A 21,921-nucleotide genomic window follows, 5' to 3' on the forward strand; every position below is an offset into this window, starting at 1 on the left:
TCTCTTCTCAGAAGATCTTGAGGGTTCTTATCTTTTAATCAGTGCTTAGCTCTTGTCGGGCAGATCATTAAAGTAGATCCTGGGAGACACCCGTAGCCTGAGCAGCTCGCTCAGGCTTGGTGAATCCACAGTACCAACTGAGTCTCCCTGTGTATTTTAGGGGTGTTGTTTGCTATCACTTGTTAGGATTGGGGCAAAGAAAGGGGACCCCTTTAGAGTTCAGAAAAGGCAAAGAGCCTCTTTGGGGGGACACTGTGTGACAGTCCAATCGTCAACTCTTCAGAGACCTTACGAAGGCAACTTTGGATCTATTCAGTGGATCTATTTAGTATATAGTGCAAACTGCATGTTTTTGGTCATTTCCTCAAATCGCAGTTTTCCATTAAAAATGAGACCATCTTATTGGCAGAACTTAAGTACAGTTTCGTTTCTTCTGGGAAGGAGATTTTGTCATGGAAATCTCAGAAACCTATGCAGTTGGCAAGCTTGTGTGAGGGTTAACGCTCAGTGTAGCATGGACGCAGGTTCACACAAGGCAAACGAAGCCTTCTTCCGGGGTATATGTTCAATAAAGTAACATGTCCACCCTGAATTAACCTCTGGAGACTGACGGCGCTTCCTCTTATTACCGAACTCCTCCTCACTAGCTGTAAAATAAACCTGCCCTGGGCTTCCAGCTCTAGCAGGGATCGGGGTAGCATCTCGGACCAGGGGGCAGTGCATTGCTATTCATGGGTCTAAACCCAAGGGCAGGCCCTCAGAAGCCCAGGCTGTTACGTAAAAGAAGGTCCATGGTTCCTGTTCAGTTTTGTTCTCACTCTGCTTGATACCCTCACATGCCAGAATCCTGGAAATGGCTCATTAGGGTGTGGGTCTGGGAGGACGGATAAGCCCTTGTTTGATGTTATACTTTTTATCTTGGGAAATTCCTTATACTTGAACATGATGTAATTGTGGAAGACTTCAGCTTGCATGACCTGGCTTCTGGGAGCTGGTGGGACATCCAGAAGAGTTTGTCTCACCCCAGGCAGTTGGGAGGGCCCTTTCCACTCTTCTCAGAGTGGCGTCGCCTTGACCCTGAAGAATTCCCAGAGCCCACAGTCCAATAAATAAAAGGTCAGCGGCAGAGTTAGGGGAGGAGAAGTAAAATGAGGATGCAGGATGGAGATATTGCCTCTAAAATAAATACCCCACTAACTTCCTCTGGTGGACCAGTGGTTAAGACTTCCAATGCAGGGAGCATGGGTTCGATCCCTAGTCAGGGAACTAAGATCTCACATGCCTCATAGCCAAAAACCCAAAATATAAAACTGAAGCAATATTGTAAGAAATTCAATAAAAGACTTCTAAAACGGTCCACGTTAAAAAATGGTTTCTTTTAAAGTGAAATGCAATAAACATACCTTTAGGGGACATTGGTTAAAATCTTAACTGCTAGTCCAGAAACAAAGAGGAAAATGAAATACTTAGTTCATGAAGACTGTTTCTTCTTCCTCCATTATCTGTCAATTTTCAGAAGATATTTAAGCTGTTTCTGTGCTTTGACTGCTGAGCTCTTAATGATTCCTCCACTCCTTCATATCATTTTCTTCTTTTTAATTCGTGATGCTTTGGGGATGGCCCCTTCCCCAGGCTGGGAGAAATACGATCCAATTTATTTTAGGAGAGAGAAAGAGATAGATGCCGGTTTGTGGTTTGATGTTGGGTTGGAGATCTTTTGATTGTGTTGTATTGTAGTAACTTCATGACTGCCTTCAAATCACCAAGCATTGCTTCCTGGTTGAAACTCTTAGCATTACCAAGGATGTGGATTTAATGTGGCATGATGCTTACACATTTTTGGCTGTTGCAATAGACGGCCCCCTTGTCCTCGGCACGCTAACAGACGTATTACAGTTTCTTACCTGCCTTGGTAGTTGGGAGCCAGGCACATGGGTGGCAGCTGGAATTAGCTTTTTTATGCTGAGGATTACTGCAGATTAATGAAAAAAAAATCCAAGAAATAACATGAAATCAATTGATTTTACCTGTTAATTAGAGATTGCTGAGTTTTTCCAATTTGTTTTCTAAAATATGTACTATAAAATGATGAATATGTGGGAGGAGTTTTTTTTTTTTTTTTTTTTTTTTTTAAGGAAACTGTATGACGTATTTTAGGCCTCCCAGGTGGCTCAGCAGTAAAGTACCCACCTGCCAATGCAGGAGATGCGAGTTCAATCCCTGGGTCAGAAAGATCCCCTGAAGGAGAAAAATGGCAACCCGCTCCAGTATTCTTGCCTGAGAAATCCCATGGACAGAGGAGCCTGGCGGGCTACAGTCTATGGGGTCGCCAAGAGTTGGACACAACTGAGTGAACACGCATGATGCACCTGTTGGAGTGAAATGGGAAACAGACTTCTAGAAAACCGTTTTCCCTTCTCTCTAAAGTTGCTAAAAATTATTTTTAAATGAAGCATTAAAAAACCCAGAAATGCTTGGAAACCATTCATCTTTTAAGCTGAAGGCATTAAATCTACCCCTTGGCTCTGAAGCCAGTCAGGTATTACTGAGGCTTGTTGGTGAAAACAGAATCCACCCTGGCCAGCACCCTTGCTTCACATGTACCCAGAGCTTAGCTTAGTAAGTGAAGTAGAGAAATCAGAGGCTAATTTGATTTAGCGTATTCTCACAAACTAGATCCTACCTTAGAGAACTAAATTAAGGTACTTTCTCTCCCTTTTTAAACTGTACTATCCTCACGTCAAATGGCTTAAAGTTGAAAAGTGCTCATCTCAGATGCTGCCAAGAGACAGAGGAGACAGGAGGCTTCAGTCTCCATGATTCCAGTCAACCGGGACACACTGTTTCTCCCACAGTGAGGAGGGATGCAGACTCTGTATTTGTATGTGTGTGGATACGTACCCATGCGCACGCACGTGCGCACACACAGGCAGGCCTCATGCATCACAGAATCCCAGAGCTGGAAGAGTGCATCCTGTGATCCCTTCCACCTTCTTTGGCTGAGGAATCTCACCGATAAATGCAAATATCCCTTTTCTTTAAAGATCTTCAGCAAAATCTCTTTTCATATGGAAATATTCTGTGTTCTGTGGACAAACCTGAATCTTTTGCTCTTTGCTAAGTTAACAAAGAGGTCACCTCAGTAACTTCCCTAGATCTGAAAACCGGTAGGTCTGATAGTCCTGACAGAGGTGAGTGGGTTGCCGTTTCCTTCTCCGGGGGATCTTCCCGACCCAAGGATGGACCCCGAGTCTCCTGCACTGCAGGCAGATTCTTTACCGTCTGAGCCACCAGGGAAGCCCCTGACAGGTATTTTTGTTGCTTCTCAGTTTTTTCTGAGCTGCCCAAGTCTAATATGTAGGCCCCATGTGTCTCTTCTCCTAGTAGATGATGGGCCCTGGGATCTGGTGTTGACTGATGGGTTAGATTAGATTGGGGATGTTACTAGGGGCTGCTGGTAATGGAGAGTGACCACTAGTGCAACCGGAATTTTCTTTGGTGTTGATGACAATCTTAGAAATAGAGGTGATGGTCGACAGCTTTGTGAGTGTACTAAATACCGCCCAAATGTACTTGTCGAAATAGTTCATTCCACGTTAAGTGGATTTCGGCTCAGTAAAGAATTTTAAAAGACTAAACCTAAAAACACCACCCTTATGGCAGAAAGTGAAGAGGAACTAAAAAGCCTCTTGATGAAAGTGAGAGAGGAGAGTGAAAAAGTTGGCTTAAAGCTCAACATTCAGAAAACTAAGATCATGGCATCTGGTCCCATCACTTCATGGGAAATAGATGGGGAAACAATGGAAACAGTGTCAGACTTTATTTTGGGGCTCCAAAATCACCTCAGATGGTGATTGCAGCCATGAAATAAAAAGACGCTTACTCCTTGGAAGGAAAGTTATGACCAACCTAGACAGCATATTAAAAAGCAGAGACATTACTTTGCCAACAAAGGTCTGTCTAGTCAAGGCTATGGTTTTTCCAGTGGTCATGTATGGAGGTGAGAGTTGGACTGTCAAGAAAGCTGAGCACCAAAGAATTGATGCTTTTGAACTGTGGTGTTGGAGAAGACTCTTGAGAGTCCCTTGGACTGCAAGGAGATCCAACCAGTCCATCCTAAAGGAGATCAGTCCTTAGTGTTCATTGGAAGGACTGTTGCTGAAGCTGAAACTCCAATACTTTGGCCACCTGATGTGAAGAGTTGACTCATTGGAAAAGACCCCGATGCTGGGAAGGATTGGGGGCAGGAGGAAAAGGGGACGACAGAGGATGAGATGGCTGGATGGCGTCACCGACTCGATGGACATGGGTTTGGGTGGACTCCAGCAGTTGGTGATGGACAGGGAGGACTGGCGTGCTGCGATTCATGGGGTCGAAAAGAGTCGGAGATGACTGAGCGACTGAACTGAACTGAAACCTAAAAAAAAATTATCTAATTATTTGTAAGGATAATGGCACTGTAGAAGTGTTTTCTGACTTCAGAAGAGAATTTTACAAACAACTATAAAGTGAGCATTAACAGGCATGCAGGGACTTCCCTGGTGGTCCAGTGGCTAAGACTCCACACTCCCAGGAAAGGGGGCCCAGGTTTGATCCCTGGTCAGGTTAGATCCTGCCTGCTTCAAACAAGATTGACGAGCTCCTGTGCTGCAACCAGTGCCCAGTGCAGCCAAATAAACAAGCTTATAAAGAATCAACAAAACACAGTGCATGGAGCCGAGACTTTTTTGAGAGGGCGGCCTTCCCAAGGACACGCAGAGGATGACTTGGCCTGCCGGTCTAGTGCGCTTTGTATGTGGTCTTGCTGCCTCTTTCAGTGGTTGAACGAGATACTTAAACAGAGGATCTGGCTTTGACCATCATGACAGTTAAATCTTTTGTGTAACTGTCTTAAAAGAAGAGGCAATGTGAGGCGACTGCAGGGAAGGCAAATGTAGTACTAAAAAGAGGAGGAAAGAGAAGAGGAAGAGAAAGAAGAGGAGGAGGTGGGGGAAGGAGGGGGAAGAAGAACCAGAAAATCAAGATTCAGTGCTCGGAAGTGCAAACATGACTTACTTAAGAGTTTCTTAGTAGGAGAGATGGTTCTTTCATGACTCAGAAGGTGTCAGTGATTGCAGTAATTGCACTAGTATACATCAAATTCTGTTCTGCCCATGTTGCTGCTGTTGTTCAGTTGCTAAGTCGTGTCCGACCCTTTGCAACCCCATGGACTACAGCACACCAGGCTCCTCTGTCCTTCACTGACTCCTGGAGTTTGCTCAAACTTACGTCCATTGAGTTGGTGATGCTATCTAGCCATTGCATCCTCTGCTGCCCTTCTCCTCCTGCCCTCAATCTTTCCCAGCATTAGGATCTTTCCCAGTGAGTCGACTCTTTGCAACAGGTGGGCAAACGATTGGAGCTTCAGCTTCAGCGTCAGTCCTTCCATGAATAATCAGGGTTGATTTTCTTTAGGATTGACTAGTTTGATCTCCCTGCAGTCCAAGAGACTCTCAAGAGTCTTCTCCAGCACCACAGTTTGAAAGCATCAGTTCTTCAGCGCTCACCTTTCTTTATGGTCCAACTATCGTATCCATACATGACTACTGGAAAAACTTTGACTAGACGGACCTTTGTTGACAAAGTGATGTCTCTGCTTTTAAATACACAGTTCTGCCCATGGACTAACTTATCTAAGACTCCCTGGATGGAAAGGAAACTTGAAGGGACTGGCGAAGGATAGGGATGCCAGGCTCTTAAGTTTGTCTGGAAACACCTGTAGGATTTGTGAGCTTCCAGGGCAGGGAGAGAGAGAGAAGCACTTTGGCTGCAAAACAGGTTGATGTGTGAAGGATTTGGGGGGTAAAATTGAGAAATCATGGGTGTCCAAGCAGAAGCAGGTTCAGAAGAAGAGCTCAGCGCCTGGGGGTGCCAGGGTGCGTCCTGGAGCTGAAGGAGCAGAGGGACAGCAGTGTGCCCTTTTTGAGGCAAGGAAGGGGGGTTGAGGGATGCTCTTCTCCGAGGAAGGATATATAGTCTCATTGCTGGAGAGACCAACGTAGCAATGAAGAAAACACCAGCGCAAAGCCGTAATCTGTGTGTCCTGGTGTCCACAGGTAGCTTCCAGTCTTCTGGGATGGAAGTCACATGCTGTATTAAAAGAAGTCCAAAAAGATATTGCTGCGATGTATGTCAAAGAGCATTCTTGCCTATGGTTTCCCCAAGGAGTTTTATGATTTCCAGTTTTACATTTAGGCCTTTCATCCACTTTGAGTTTATTTTTGTACATGATGTTAGAGAATGTTCTAATTTCATTCTTTTTCATGTAGGTGTCCAGTTTTTCCAGCACCACTTATTGAAGAGACGGTCTTTTCTCCGTTGTATATTCTTGCCGCCTTTGTCGTGGATTAATTGGCCTTAGGTGCATAGCTTTATTTCTGAGCTTTCTGTGCTATGTTTGTGACAGTACCACACTGTTTTGATCAATGTAGGTTTATAATATACTCTGAAGTCAGGGAGCCTGGTTCCTCTAGCTTCCTTTTTCTTTCTCAAGATTGCGTTGACTATTCAGGGTCTTTTGTGTTTCTGTATAAATACAAAACTTTTTCTTGGTCCTAGTTCTGTGAAAAGTGCCACTGATGATTTGATAGGGATTTCATTGAATCTGTAGATTGGCTTGGGTAATATGTTCATTTTAACAATGTTGATTCTTTCAATCCAAGAACATGCTATATCTTTCTGTGATATCTTCAGTCTCTTTCATCAGTGTGTTACAGTTTTGAGAGTACAGGTCTTTTCTTTCAAAACTTTCCTTCCTACCTGAGGAAGGAAAAGGAATTCTGTCCTTCTTGATGCAATGATAAATGGGGTTGTTTCCTTAATTTCTCTTTCTGAATTTTCATTGTTATGGTATAGAAATGCATTGATTAGTGGGACTGTATTAATTTTGTATCCTGTGAACTTCACCAAGTATGATGATGAGCTCTTGTAGTATTCTGGTCACTTAATCTACTACATGAAAACCCAAACCACCCCAGATTGGCTGTATCCACAGCCCAAATTCAAAACAGATGGACACCAACTGACTTTCCTTCCTGAAAAATACTCTGCCTGCATGGAACGCAGTCCGCTGTGTTATACTTTATCAACAAGTATCACATGAAACGTGGTCCTGCACTTCCTCTTTAGTAGTGGAGTTGCCACGGAAAGCTTCGCCAGGACTTCCCAGTGTTCCACAGAGAAGAGCTGGGGGACATAAAGGGTTGGATAAATGCTTTCCGTTCACCTTCACCAAAACATCTTCAGCTCCAACGTGCCTGCCGAAAATGCAAAGATGCTCACCACTTTCAGTAATGAACACTCACCATGTTTCCGGCTCATCGGGAATTGTAGCTTTATTATTTTTTATGGAAATGAGCCACGCCTGTCTTTGGCATTAACTGATTTGGTTTTGTAATAGACATCTTTCACCCTCTCTCGTTGAGAAAGGCAAGACTGGATGAGTCCGGTGATCGAGCCCTGAAAATTGAGGACAAGAATTTAACTGGGTAAAGAAGCAATTCTCTAAAAGATTTTAGAGATCAATGGTGGCTTGAAGTCCTTGCTTTCAAAATATCAGACAGGTGTAGGGTGTGTATTCTTGTTTCAGACATCCGTTGGAAACACGAAATGAACTGAAATGTCTTTATTTCAAATTTGCGTCTGGATGCCTTGTGGCCTTAAAGCCAAAAGGAGGAGATAACCACGTGTCTGGGTGAAATTTCAGCCTAAATCTCACTAGTTGTAATTCTTCATGAGACTGACATTTCCTTCCTAATTTAGGGATCTTGTATTCCTTTAAGTGGGGAAATAAATGAAAGAGGGAGGGTGGGAAGGATTTTTTAAGTAGCCCAGGGAAAGTGGTTAAGTCCAGGAAGTTTCTTCTCCATGCTCCTCCCCGTCTGCCTTTTACTCTTGAGAACCCTTCACTGTCATGTCCCCGACAGGCCTTTAGTCACCCCCACTACCTATAAAGGACCGGTATTTGTTCATAGTTGACTCTTATCAAATTCTTTTTTTATGTGCTACATTCCACCTGGCCTTGCTGAAAGATTGAGACAAATCCAATTACTGAAAAATGTGTAAAATTGGTATAATGTGTCACCCTCCTTCAGAGCATCCATGATTTTAGCAATAGCAGTGTGTACATTTAAAATAGATAATCAACTAGGACCTACCGTATAGCACAGAGAATGCTGCTCAATAGTCTGTAATAACCTAAATGGCAAAAGAATCTGAAAAAGAATGGATACATGCACGTGTGTGACCGAATCACTTTGCAGCACACCTGAAACTAACACAACATTGTTAATCAGGTGTGTGTGCTTAATCGCTTCAGTCGTGTCTGACTCTGCGACCCCATGGACTGTAGCCCGTCAGGGTCCTGTTTCCATGGGATCCTCCAGGCAAGAATACTGGAGTGGGTTGCCATGCCCTCGTCCAGGAGATCTTCCCGGCCCAGGGATTGAAGACATATCTCGTAGGTTTCCTGCATTGGCAGGCGGGTTCTTTACTGTTTGCTCCACCTGGGAAGCCCTAATCAAGTATATGCCAACGTAAAATAAAAATTAAAAAAAAAACAAAAACTTAACAATAGCTATTGGTGATCAGACCAAATTGAATTGTTAATGGTTGAAATTTCTGGTACACAGCTATGGCAGAGTTGATACAAGACAAAATATGGTGTTTAGTCACAGTCATTCATGGAAAAGTAGGGAGAGGTCACTGTGAGGACTGTCTTGGCACCCCTTCAACCACTGATGGATTGTGTATGTCTTACCTTCAGTTCTGTGAAGTCTGTGTTTTCACTGGAGCAGGTGCTGCACCAGTCAAAGACCAAATAGCAGATACTGTTGCTGGGTTCAGCTTCCAGTTCCAGGTTGCGCTTATGGCAATGAAATTGAAATTTGCTGTTAATCCCTTCTTGAGAAAAGTGGCCATAAGCATGGACATTGAGTCACTATCCTCGGCCAGCTTCCATGGTGGTGGCCGCCTGCTTTTAGCACCGGTGGCTCGGATGCTGTAAGATCTGGAATGCAGCCCTCCACCAGCAACTTTACAAAACACACCAGTGATAAAATAGTCTTGATAATAGGATTTTCCATGACAGTGTATATTTTATTTCCTTACTGGTGGTGGTGGTGGTTTAGTCGCTAAGTCGTGTCTGACTCTTGCAACCCCGTGGACTGTAGCCGGCCACGCTATGGGATTCTCCAGGCAAGAATACTGGAGTGAGTTGCCATTTCCTTTTCCAGGGGATCTTCCCGACCCGGGAATCGTATCTGATCAATTTTTAGAGATGTGTAGCTTCCCTTACTAGCATCTGATCAATGTCTAGAGAGCTTTAGCTTCTCCTACTTGATTTTGAGAAAAACTGCTTTCTTCTCAGAAACTACACAGGACGCTTAGCATTTTCTCAAACTGCTAAGCCGTGAATTTGGAACACAGGCTTTTCAAAAATTTGTGTCTGACGCCCCTGTGGAGGTGGACATGGTGAACTAAAAGGCACCAGCACGGTCTGGTGATTAAAATGGGAAACCAAGTTGGGCAGGGAGCTCTTTCAGAACATTTTCCAAGGTCTGTCGTTTGACTCACTCATGTGCTTCCTCTTGACGATTATGAGTGTCCATGTCCGTGGAAGGCTAGATTCCACCCCATAAGTAGTAGGTTTGCCCAGGGAAAGATGGTCATCAAACCACAAAATCTGAAATGTATGCCTGTTTTTGTCTCCTGGAAATATGCAATAGAGATGTCCTCGAATAGTGGTGATGTAGGTGCTAAAATGAATGAAAGAACTTTCCTTCTCTATTTTGAGTAGGAGATTTGTATTTTTCTTGTCAGAATGTTTGAGGTTGTTACAGTGTTCCCACCGGAAATTCTAAAATTATGATACTATCTATGTGTCTTAAGTTGGATCCCTGGATGGGAGAGTCAAGTAAACATATTTTAAATTTTAATAGCTGCCTAATACCCCATCCACTTATTAGACAGCTGTTGGATGGGAGGAAGGTTTTTGTTTATTTTTTTATTAAAGTATTGTTGCTTTACAATATTGTGTTAATTTCTGCTGTACAGCAAAGTGATTCAGTTATATACATTTTAAAAAGTATTCTTTTCCATTACGGTTTATCACAGGATGCTGGATATAGTTCCCTTGCGATACAGTAGGACCTTGTTGTTGATCCATTCTATCTATACCAGTTTGCATCTGCTAATCCCAGCCTCCCAATCCATCATTCCCCTTGGGCAACCGCAAGTCTGTCCTCTGTATCTGTGAGTCTCTTTCTGTTTCATAGATAAGTTCATTTATGTTGCATTTTTGATTCCACATATAAGTGATACCGTGGGGTATTTGTCTTTCTCTTTCTGACTTATTTCACTTAGTATGATCATCTCTACAGTTGGAGTCAAGAGGCAGAGTAGAGGAAAGGAGAGCTGGACATACCAGCTGGAGGTCAGGAGAGGAGAGGCATTCCCAGCTGTGTGGTCTGCATTCTCAGGGGGCGGGGTGGAATGGTCCACCTGGGGAGGTGGAGTGTTTTGTGGGCCTTGGGGGCGATCTGGGGAAACACGACCTGCTCACATGCTGCTGTTCAGTCGCTCAGTCGTGTCCGACTCTTTGCGACCCCATGGACTGGAGCACGCCGGGCTTTCCTGTCCTTCCGTCTCCCCATTTGCTCAGACTCATGTCCGTCGAGTCGGTGATGCCATCCAACCATCTCATCCTCTGTCGTCCCCTTCTCCTCCTGCCTTCAGTCTTCCCCAGCATCAGGGTCTTTTCCAAGTTCTTCACATCAGGTGACCAAAGTATTGGAGCTTCAGCTTCAGCATCAGTCCTTCCCATGAATATTCAGGACTGATTTCCTTTAGGATTGACTGCTCTGATCTCCTTGCTGTTCAAGGGACTCTCAAGAGTCTTTTCTTGCACCATGGTTCAAAGGCATCAATTCTTCAGCAACCACACAAGCGGGTTGCAGTGCCGTGATGGCCTGGGAAGGATGGGAAGCAGCAGAGGGTTAGTCTCATTCTCAAAGAAAGAGAAGAAGACTGAACTTCACATTGACAGAATCCTGCATAAAAGAACAGGATGTGAGGGGAATATATGAAACTGGAACAGCGACTTGGACATAAAATTACACTTTGTGGGGGAATTATGTCATCTGGGCTTGACTTTGTGGGACTGGAAAGGGCACTGTAGGATTCTAGTTTTCAGAGAGCTCAAAAGGAGTGTGTGATGTCCCAAATAAAACTCAGGTTCGCAAGCAACAGGGTGTTTTAAGGCCGTATGATTTACACACACACACGAGTAGATAGATAGGGATGTAGATTGATAGATGCATATATGTCCTATTTCTTGAAATAACCTGAGAAACGTCTAAGACTTGGGATGATTAGAATTTCTGGCTCTGATTCTGAAAAAACAAATAAACCTTCCATTCCCCCAGTACCAAGTCATATGGTACACAGTCAGAGAATGCAATTACCAGTGAGAGAACTTTGGCAGGTAGAAGCTGTTGTGCCATTAAAATCAGTTCAGTTCAGTTCAGTTCAGCCACTCAGTCGTGTGTGACTCTTTGTGACCCCATGAACTGCAGCACGCCAGGCCTCCCTGTCCATCGCCAACTCCTGGAGCTTGCTCACACTCATGTCCATCGAGTCAGTGGTGCCATCCAACCATCTCATCCTCTGTCGTCCCGTTCTCCTCCTGCCTTGAATCTTTCCCAGCATCACGGTCTTTTCAAATGAGTCAGTTCTTCGCATCAGGTGGCCAAAGGATTGGAGTTTCAGCTTCAGCATCAGTCCCTCCAATGAATATTCAGAACTGATTTCCTTTAGGATGGACTGGTTGGATCTCCTTGCAGTCCAAGGAACTCTTAAGAGTCTTCTCCAACACCACAGTTCAAAAGCATCAATTCTTCAGCCATTACGAATCATAAAGCTTTAATTTACTTTGAAGCGCATGCCTCGAAGCTCCTTTGATGCATTTCATTAATTTTACCTGCTCATTACAGGGGTGGGATGGGGGGGCCGGGGTTGGCCGTTTCACCTTGACAGTGTGAATAGTCATTGCCAATAGCCCTCTTTGCTGACAGTTGGGAGAACATATGGATGCTTCTGACTTCACCTCCCAGCCCTTCCCCCTCCTAGCTGAGCGATCTTGGGCAAATCTGGTTCAATTCCACATTTGGAGATAATGCCAGTCACACCATTGCTGTGAGGAAAACATTTTTTAAGCACAGAACACTATTCTTAGAATGAAGATTTCAGTCTGCTGCTGAATGAGCCCTTACTGTGTGTGTTGGCATTAACGATGATATTTGAGTGGCTCTTCTGATTTTCAGCATTTGGTGAGGGTTTGTGTCCATTCCAAGAGGTGTTGTTCTAGGAAATCATAGAATTTTGACTTTTATGGCATTTTATAGACCATCTTGCCCAGTGATTTTTGGACCTCTGCTTTAGTAACAGAAACCTATTCTGCAAAGAAAATAAGACAAATCCAACATGTAAAATAGATGAAAGCACTGCCCTAGTGACCCTGGGACAGGTCACCAGAGCCCCAGAGCAACAATCCAGACACCTAATTCAGTAGTAGGGTTTTGCACAGGAGGAAATAAGGCTCAGAGAGGTTAAGTAAATTACCAGAATCACACAGCCAGTATATTGCAGATTTAGGACAATTCCTTAGTTTTTGCTTCAAATCAGACAATCCTGGGTGAGACCTGATAAAAATAATATACTAAGAAGATTAACCCCAAAACTGACATTGACTGGAAACTGAAACGGAAATAAAAGAATTTAGTGTTATAGACGCAATAAAAACCCTTGTCTGCAGATCAGCTGAGAAAGGGTATGTACTGCGGGCAGCCGGGGTCTCCTGCAGTTCCTTGTCTTCCTGTTTGTAGAGAGACAGAGATGTTTCTTCATTTTACAGCGCCATCCCTGGAGGCAGTAGGGTTTTCAGAGCAACTTCTATTTAATTAGTTACTTAATGAGTTGCTTTTGAAACAAGGGGGAAAACATGAGGATATAACAAATGTTTTTCTCCCCAAATTTCAAAAGTAAGCAACAGTTAATAAATTCTGCCTGCTTTGGAAGTAGGCAGTAGGTAATTTTCAATTTCCTCTTCCACTTGAGTAGCTTCAAAGGTAGTAGTTTTACAACAGGTGTGGGACCATCAGAGTCAGAGACAGAGGATTCCCAGACAAACACGTGGACACCCTGGGGACTTGGCCCAGCAGGAAGGCTGATGTCGAAACCCCGGAAATGTTATCGGCTCATAAGCTTAAACTGAACTGGCAGTGTGTTGATCACTACCCTGGGATTATAGATCCCCTCTGAGCGTCTGATAAAAGCTATGGATCTGCCAACCAGAAAAAAGTCTCCTACCATGAAAATTTTGCACCTTTGTTTTATGTCCCCAGGTATGTTCCAGTGTCTCCTGGTTTGTAGTCTATGGGAACTTGACTAGAATTTGTATCCTGATATAGTGTGAAAAATTGTTATTAATCTTAATTATGCTGAACTGGTTCACAGTGTTTTTCAGATCTACTATATCCTTCCACTTTTCTATCTGTTCATTCTATTAATTTTGGAGAGTTTGATATTGAAATGCCAACTAAAAATCTTACTTTATCTACCTAAAAGTACCTAAAAATACTTGTAATATATAGTGGAGCTATATGTAATTTTGTTCTGTATTTTTCAAGTCTCCTGTGAATGTGTTATCCTACTTTCATAATTAAAAAAAAAACTTAAAACTGTAAAAATAAACAACAAAAAAGAAAAAGTCTCATAATCTCTTGATTAGATGAGGCTTGCAGAAGCTCTTGTGTCCATCTGTGGACTCCAAGTCAAGTATCTCTGTTCCCTTCGTGGAGTTTGTGTCCTGAATTTGTCAGCTGTGTGACTTTGGTAATTTACGTTACCTCTAGGGCTTCCCTAGATAGCTCAGCTGCTCAAGAATCTGCCTGCAGTGCAGGAGACTCCAGTTCGATTCCTAGGCCAGGAAGATCCGCTGGAGAAGGGATAGGCCACCCACTCCAGTCTTCTTGGGCTTCCCTTGTGGCTCAGCTGGTAAAGAATCCACCTGCAACGCAGGAGACCTGGATTTGATCCCTGGGTTGGGAAGATCTGCTACTATAAATAGTAGTAGAAGTGATAGGATTTTGATCTTTTGATTTCCTGGGTTACTCTGCAAGACAAAACTAGGGATCTGTGGGTTTAGGGGTCTATGGATCCCTGGGTGGCAGCTTTAGCTGAGGGTCAGCACGCGCTCTGGGGGTCACGGCTGGCTTACTGAGCATCTTATCACCAGGACCACAGGATGCCCATCGGCCTCCATAGGGGCAAGTGTGACAAAGGACTTCTTCTACTTACAGTTCTCTAACGTGGAACGTGTTTTCCCTTCCCTGACACACAGCTGTGAGCCTCCGATAGACACAGACAAGCCCTGTTCCTTCTGTATCTCCAGCAGCACCCACCATGCCTGCCCTGGAGTCTGTGTGCAAAAGAAATCAGTGAAGGGGTGAAGCACATAGTCCTCTCTAAAACCCCTCCAGTGAGTGTGTCACAGAGCTCGGGGGTCTGTGGTTTGACTCATTCAGCAAACGGATTAAATTTCTGGAGGAAAATAAAATCCAGCCTCCTGAACGCCAGGCTTACCCTGCTGTCTCTGATGCTTGACGTATCACTGCCGCTTTTCCTTTCCTCAAATCCCACCCCCTCCTGACTCGCCTGAAGCATTTCTCCACCATGGAAGCATCAGCTCTTTGCCCCAGCTACAGGCCAGGCATGGCCATCCAGTCTTGCCATGACTCATGTCTGTAACGTAAGTGAACGTTCTCTCATTTACCAACACACAAACAAGAAAGCCAGTTGATGAGAAAAGGTGGGAAAATGGACAGGGTGTGTTCCCAAAGCCCTTTTCTGTTGTTGTTGAAGCAGAAGCACCAAGTCTTCCTCCTCCACGGAAGTGATTCCCTGAAATGAAAAGACGGTATGATCCAGATCACACCAGCTTCCTTTATATGTAGAGAGAGTTGACCTGGAGGACCAGTTTGAGCTGGTCATCTGAGACTCAGGTGGGAGGAGTGCTTTCAGAGAAAAAGGAAGAAAGCAGATCAAGATGGCAAGGATGAGATGGTCTGGAATGTTCATCCTGTTTGCTAGTGGGATGGCCAACTTTCTTGGGCTTTGTCACAAGGCAGCGTGGGTGCACGAGTGGTTTCCAGTGTGGGTAACAGTATGCACGCTTTCTTAAGAAGAAAGAAATGAAACAGTGGGTGAGTGAGTGCTGTGTGCTTGGTTGTGTCCGACTCTTTGCGACCCCATTGACTGTAGCCCGCCAGGCTCCTCTGTCCATGGGATTCTCCGGGCAAGATACTGGAGTGGGTTGCCATTTCCTTCTCTCCAGGGGATCTTCCCCACCCAGGGATTGAACCCATATCTCCTACATCTCCTGCACTGGCAGGTGATTCTTTACCACTGAGCCACCTGGGAAGCCTGAAACAGTGAAGCTTTGGTTTCTAGAGCCAAGGGGTGGTGAGGTAGGGGGTTGTGGAGGAGAAGAAGTACCAGCTTTGGGTTCCAACAGGCCTGAGTTTAAATTCCAGTTCTGTCACTTACCAGCTCATCAGTGCTGGACTCTTTGGAGGACCTCAGTTTCTGCGCTGAGCTCAGTAGATAATAGCTATAAATATTGTCAGTGCAGTGGTTACGATATCTTGTAAATGAAAGAGCTAATGGTCAGGTAGGCCTCGGTAGGGAGGCCGGGGTCCCTGTGACTTTCATAAAGGAGTAGAGACATGATGACCTGATGTGAGTTGGGTCAAAGTGTTTACTGTCTGCGTGGCCGCAAACAGTCTGGCTGTAGTACAAAGTCGCCAAATGGATGCATGTTTGTTGCATTGAATGAAGTCGTTTACTTTCCCTTAACGGCTGCTGTGCTCAAAATTGCAGAGATAATAAGCTGCACTTGAAGCAATTAGTCTGCACTTTTTGACTCAATTAAATTCACTTACGCTTGTGGCTTGAATAATTATATTAGGGTACTTGAAGCTTAGTTGTAGTTTATTAGTTATCAGAAACGTATTTGCAGCTTAGTTGCTTGTTCAACTTAGTTCAGTAGTGATACTGCCGTGAACGTGAAGATGTTAGCAGCTCTGGTATGCAGCTTTGCGTGCAGACTCTGTATTTTAAAGTTACTAAGATCTTACAAGATTACTGAGCTTGGTTTCCTGAAGAGTTATGGTCTTTGTAATGCACAGATGTATGATTACAATTTTCTATTAGTTTTTGTCTATGCTGTAATATCCCTGTTGAAAATTTTAGATTTATGTAATTGTGTTGGCATTGCTTGAATGAGGAAACTGTAGTTAAAGTAACAAGACAGTAATTGAATTCAAGCAAAACGCTAAAGAATATGAAGATCACTGTCACCAGAACGCTGGCTTGTGCCTTTTGTGAAGCTTGCAGAAAACGTTCTCTTCAAATGAATACGAAGGAAAGGAAACACTGTATTATGTGTGTTTTATCACTCAGATCTTAAGTTTGTGAAAGACACTTGTAATACCTTTTAATTCTGTAGGAACTTCTGAGCTGATCCAATGTCTGGAATTTCATGAGCACACAGAGAAAAATTTCACAACTTTGCTTTTGCTGGAGAATCCTCAGTTTTGGCCTCAAATCATATGTGTGTGGGATTTGAAAATATTCACAGAGATTGTGTGTTCCATCGTTCCATTTAGAAGCGTGTGAGGGGACTTTTAGTGACGCAGGACTTGATAGTCATCCTTCTTCTGCGTCCTCTGTCCGCGTTTGGGGATGCCAGCTGTCTTCCTATGTGATCCTGTAAAGAAGTGCAGTGAATTTAAGGATAATGATAGAGAGTTGGGGGGAATTAGTAAGCCCTGAATCAGTTACATACGTATCAACCACTCTCTCCTGTACTTTTTACACCCCTGCCAGCGTGTGCAGCCCTGACCCCTGGACCAAAACACTAGGGACTGCCTCACTGAAGGCCCTCGGACACTGATAAAACTTATCAGAAAGATAAATCCCTTGGTTGGTTTTCGTTGAGCAGGTCGAGGTGGTCCCAGTGAAGCCTGTTGCAGCAAAACCAGAAATCACTGGCAGAGAAATAATAGCTGCACCGTGAGGATGGAGAGCTGTGTCTGTCTCTTTGTTCATCAGGAGATATTATTTTGTTTCGTCTTGGACGGGTTAAGTAACAATCCAGTATCGATTGTTTCCAGCCACACAAAGGGCATATATGTTAGAGAAAAAAACAAATGGCGTGAGTGCCCCCGATCGTTCCAGAGAGACGTTCTCTCCTCTCTGTTGGCAGTTACAGCCACTGATGTGGGAGCTGGGAGTATCTGCATGTACGTTTGTCCTGTCATCCATCCATCCTTCCCTTCTACGTGGATGAAGTAGACTTCAAATGCTGGGATGTTATGACGCTGTGCCTACGATGCTGTGTTTATGGAGGGAAAAGCATTGGAGATGCCGAGAGCACAACGGTTGGTTTTCCCCTCAGTGCTTCTTCTTCTTTAGGCAGAAGCAGCACAATCAGATAATATTTTGCATTTCTAACCCACAGCCTCAGCGTCTCTGGCACTTTAACAATAAACTGTAGAAGCAGAAAGGTCAGCGCCAGAAGGAAGACAATCTTCACTTGTTCTAAAACGTTGTACCTGCGACATTCTGTGTCATGAAGAGTCTCGTGCTTATTCATTCATTTCTTAGCTGCATTAGGCAACATGGAAGATTGCAAACAACGTGAACACTAACCTTCACCTTCCGTTTTCTGTGGCAGGAGAATTAAAGTAGATTCAGGAAACCACAGTGTATAGGATAGAACAGAAGACTTCTTAGACTCTAACAGACTTCCGAATTTCAGGTGTGCTCAGGAAGATAGCAGTGTTCATTGGGTATCTATTATGAAATATTCGGTATCAAATACTGAGAGGGATCTTCTTAGGCAATAAACATTACGGCCTTTGTAGTATTTCCGTAACAGTTGTAAAATGTCCTCTTTAGCTGCTACCTATGAATGAGTAGTATTTGGATCTGAGCTAGTTAAGGTTTGAAAGAGATAAGACCAACTTGATTTTGTTATAGCAAAAGTTTGATGAGTTTGCCATTAGTGAAGGCTGCAGAGGAGATGTTTGAAATATAAACCACACTCACATTCGCTAAATATGCTTACTTCAGATGCCTGACTTACGTCACATTTCTGTGAAGTTATTAACCTGCCGTCGAATGCCGTGCAGAAATCAAACCAGGTAATGTGTGTAAGAGTTCACACCGTACAAACTGCGCTGGTATTACTGTGATCGTACCTTCTGGTTTCTAGCTCTTTGTGGAAGCCAGCCTGCTTGCAGAAAAGAATGGCCCCGTTGGCCCTGTTTGGGAAAAATAAATGGAATAATGAAGAAAATTCAAAGCCGAATAAAATGCCATTCCATACACATCCTGAAGAAGTTTATAAAGTAGTTTAAGCATGGAAGGTTATTGTAAGCATGACAATAAACTGAAAGGATATTGCTTCCTTTCCAAGATTCTACTTTTCCAAGATGGCTCGAACATTAAAGACCTCTCTTGGAGTTTATGTACAGTTCTTTCAATTGGCACAGTTAGCCTCGAGCAAACTCTCTAGAGTTTGTCTTTGAACGGAAAGAAAGGAGGGAAGCCCTTCTGCACAAAGCCTGTGGAAATGAGGGCTCCACGAGGACAGGGTTTAGTGGGACGACTGCACGTGTGTGGGGTCCAGCTGGCATCTGGCATCTGGCCTGTGTCTGGGACAAGTGCTGATCTTGGTGAAGGATGGCTTGTCAAGCTCTACAACAGAAGGCCCATGTCCATTTTCATCATCCGCTAACTTCTCTCTGGCTCTTGCTGCCTTTGGTCCCCCAACCGTGAAATTTTATTGACCCATTTGCCGTGTCTCGTGTAAGTGGATGGGATCATCTTTCTTGGCGGGAACGCTCCGAGAGTAACCGTGCTCTCGGCCCCGAGGGTCTGAGCCCGCTGTGTTTACAGGTCTCACTGCTCGCCTCCGCCTGTCTCTGTGGCCCTTACCACGCCGGCATGTGAGCATGCGGTCTTCAGTTTGGTAATGTTTCCATAACAGTTCTAAAATTTCCTTTTTTAGCTGCTGCTCATGCATGAATAGTATTTGGGTCTGAGCTAGTTAAGGTTTGAAATAGATAAAATGAACTTGAGTTCATTATAGCAAAAGTTTGATGAGTTTGCCATCTGTGAAGGCTACTGAGAAGTACAAGTGAGATAATTAACCACAGGTGAAAAGTTTACGAAAACCTTAGTATAACAAGTGTGCATCGTATGTACCCGTGTCCTCATATTTTCCATTTACAGTTAAGAGGAGAGTGGGGACAGGAGGGAAAGCTAAGCACAATGTGCCGTTTCTTCATTCAGGACAGAGCCTTGAATGCGGGGTTAAGCGGGCGGAGTTCCATGAAAAAAGGGACATATTCTTTCCTGTTTGGAGATGGCCTAGAGATTAATTAAGGTAGGCTTACTCTAATAACTCCTGCTCATTTCCCAGTCATAGTTGCCTTCCACTTCCTCAGGTTACTTGGGAAACAATTCATCCTAAACATCCCAGTCCTTGTCTCGTTTAATTCTGTTTTAATACTTTATAAAAATTACGTTTGCTACTGTGTGTGTATCTATCTCTGTGTATATCCATGTTGCTGCAGATGGCATTATTTCATTCTTTTATATGGCTGAGTAATATTCCATTGTTTGTATGTTTCACATCTTCCGCATCCATTAATCTGTTGATGGGCACTTAGGGTGCGCCCCACTTCTTGGCCGTTGTAAATAGTGCTGCCATGAACGTAGGGGTGCGTATAGCTTTTCAAATTAGTGTTTTTGTCTTCAGATTTATGCCGAAGAGTAGAATTGCTGGATCATACAGTGGTTCTATTTTTAGTTTTTGGCGAGCATCCCTACAGTTTTCCAAAGCGGCCGTATCCATTTACATTCTCACTGAGAGTGTATGAGGGTTCTCTCTTCTCCACACCCTCTCCAACATTTGTTGTTTGTGGTCTTTTTGATGATAGTGACAGGTGTGAAGTGGTATCTCATTTTGGTTGTGATTTGCCTTTCTCTGATGACTAGCAGTGTTGAGCATCTTTTCATTTGTCTGTTGACCATCTGTATGTCTTCTTTGGAAAATTGTCTCTAGGTTTTCTGCCCATTTTTAATATGGCTCTTTGTTTTTTGATATTGACTTGTATGAGCTGTTTGTATATTTTGAATATTAATCCCTGTCACTGTCATGTCGTTTGCAAACATTTTCTCCCATTCGGTAGGTTATCTTTTCATTTTCTTTATGGTTTCCTTTGCTATGAAAAAGCTTTCAAGTTTAATCAGGTTCCATTTGTTTGTTTTTGCTTTTGTTTCCTTTGCCTTAGGAGACAGATTCAAAAAAAATTATTGCTGCAATTTATATAAAAGAGTGTTCTTCCTATGTTTTTTTCTTAGAGTTTTATGGGTTTTGGTTTTACGTTTAGGTCTTTAATCCATTTTGAGTTAACTTTTGTATATGGTGTGATAAAACATTCTGTTTTCATGGAATACTACTCAGCCGTAAAAAGAATGATATTTTCCCATTTGCAACAACATGGATAGACCTGGTGGCTATTATGCCTTGTGAAATGAGTCAGACAGACAAAGAAAAATACCATATGTTATCAGTAATATGTCGAATCTAAAAAAAAATAGAACATTTGAGTCAATATAACAAAGCAGAAACAGACTCACAGATATAGAGAACAGACTAGTAGTTATCAGTGGGGAAAAAGAAGGTAGGGAGGGGCTAGCTGGGGTAGAGAATTAAGGCTACAAACTACTGCATATAAAATAAATAAGCTATGAGGGTATATTGGACAGAATAGGTAATATAGTCAATATTTTATAATAACTTTAAATGGAGTGTAACCTAAAAATTTTGAAAGACTGTTATACACCTGAAAATAATGTAACGTTGTAAATGAGCTGTATTTCAATTTTAAACAATTATGTTTGCTAATGAATTGTTCTCTCATTTTTGCCCATCAGCTCGATACTGGCTGTATTTCCATTTGTCTTCTTCCTTTACTTTTTTAAGACATATGTTTATGCTGATTATTGATTTATCTTTGGCTGTGCTGGGTCTTCGCTGCTGTGTGGGCTCTTTTGCTTCCGAGCCCAGGCTCTAGAGGCGAGAACTTCAGTAATGTTGGCCTGTGGGCTCAGTTGCCCCGCTGCATGTGGAATCCTCCTGGGCTGAACCCATGTCCCCTGCGTTGGCAGGTGGATTCTTAACCACTGGACCACCAGAGAAGCCCCTCCTATGCTTTTTTGCTGTTCCCCATCAGAAGTAAGTTCGACTCTGTCTTTCCCGACGGCAGGTATCCCAGAGTGCGGTCTTCCCTTCCAGGTCCCACCAGGAGAGCTTGATTGTCACCCTTCTTCCCATCGTAGTCACCCCCACACCGCGATCACTGCCCCAGGCCCCCCTCCTTCACATCAGCTTTGTCAATATTTTCTGGTCCGAGAGCACTTTGTTCGCCCAGGCGGTGGGTGGTGTCAGGATCTTTTAGGGGTGTTCTGAGTTTAACAGATGGAGACACTGTGCTGCTGAGGGACATGACGGGATCTTGACAGGCTGCTCCCCTCTCAAGGGCCGCTGTTGGGGTGGTCCTCCCAAGTTCTCAGGATGGGATCTACCATCCCCATTTGCCACATGAGGAGACGGAGCAGTGAAAACGTGCCTGAGGCCATGTGGCTGGTGCTCGTGGAGGCGGTGCTCAGACTGGGCCCCTGGTTCCATGTCCCGTCCACTTAGGAGGGACTGACGGTCTGTCCAGCAAATAGCCTTTTCCAGGAGACCTC

The 21,921-nt window shown here is 43.7% G+C and overlaps 1 protein-coding gene across 3 annotated transcripts in view; it reads left to right on the top strand.

Moving 5' to 3' along the window:
- The window catches only part of DPP6 (dipeptidyl peptidase like 6), a 774,296-nt gene that overhangs the window by 267,946 nt on the left and 484,429 nt on the right, over positions 1-21,921 (top strand). The window lies entirely within an intron of this gene.

The sequence above is a fragment of the Giraffa tippelskirchi genome, chromosome 10, assembly GCF_054371585.1.
Source record: "Giraffa tippelskirchi isolate mGirTip1 chromosome 10, T2T-mGirTip1v1.2.pri, whole genome shotgun sequence".
Classification (NCBI taxonomy): Eukaryota; Metazoa; Chordata; class Mammalia; order Artiodactyla; family Giraffidae; genus Giraffa; species Giraffa tippelskirchi.